Source organism: Egretta garzetta, unplaced genomic scaffold (genome assembly GCF_000687185.1).
Source record: "Egretta garzetta isolate BGI_Z169 unplaced genomic scaffold, ASM68718v1 scaffold100, whole genome shotgun sequence".
Lineage (NCBI taxonomy): Eukaryota > Metazoa > Chordata > Aves > Pelecaniformes > Ardeidae > Egretta > Egretta garzetta.
This window is the reverse complement of record NW_009258265.1, coordinates 1882252-1883299: the sequence shown is the minus strand read 5'-3', so window position 1 is coordinate 1883299 and position 1048 is coordinate 1882252.

Genomic DNA, 1048 nt, shown 5'->3' with positions numbered 1-1048 from the left:
CACCGAGGCCCGGCCGGGTGCTGCGGCGAGCCGGCAGGCACCCGGCTCACCCGGCACCAGCCTAGGAGCAGGAGCGCAAGCATCGCCGCCGGGGCGCCCAGCGGAAGGCGAGCCAGCACCACATCAGCCTTTACAAGGGGACCATGCAGCGGCCGACGGCGGCGTGGCTCACCCGGCGCGTGCCCTGACCGAAGGCCACCCCAGCAGATAGGCATGCCCCAAAAAACCCACTCATGCCAGGCCTGGACACAACCATGGGCATCACCAATGCAACAACGGGTATTTCTCCAAGCACCTCATTTTTGTCTCCCGTATCTCACAGATAATTGCAGTGGTTGAAGCTACTTTGCATTTACTTGCTGGCAGCCAGCTATAACCCACCCATTACTGCAGCTCGGTTAACCAGCAGCAACTCAACAAGCCACAGCGACGAGCCTGCTGGTGACATTGCCTGCGAAACGGCGCACACGGCAGCTTCCCGGTGGTAGGACAAGTGCTATGGAGAGGGACCCCAGCCCTGCGGGGACAGTGCTGGCAGGGGAGGCACAGAGGGAGAGGAGATGCCTCCTGCTTCTGCATCCAACATCCCAGCTCCTCGCTACCGATGGGGAGGCACCACCAAACTGGCCAGAAAATAGGTTAAACCCACCCAAAAGGGGCTCTCAGAGGAGCAGTGGCAGAGGAGAGGACAGGCAGGAGGCAGCTGGCAGCACCGCTGGGACTGGGAGCGGCCAGGGGACCTGATGTGACCACACTGGGGCTGGGCCACAGCACCAGTGGCATCCCCGGGGGCAGAAGAGGTGACACCTCCCGGCTGCGGCAATGGGCTGGCGCCAGCGCCAGGCCACGAGCTGCAGGAAAGCCAGAGCACATCTGCAGGCAGACAAAAGGAGGGAAATGCCCCACGGGGCGAGGCCGGTGGCGGCACCTTCCCAAGTGCCGTGGGCACGGCAAAGCCCAAACACGGGCAGTGGCCGCCCAGGGGCTGGCATACCAGCTGCTGTGGATGCTGGCCCAGGGGCGGGCATCCCCGCTGCTGTGGATGCTG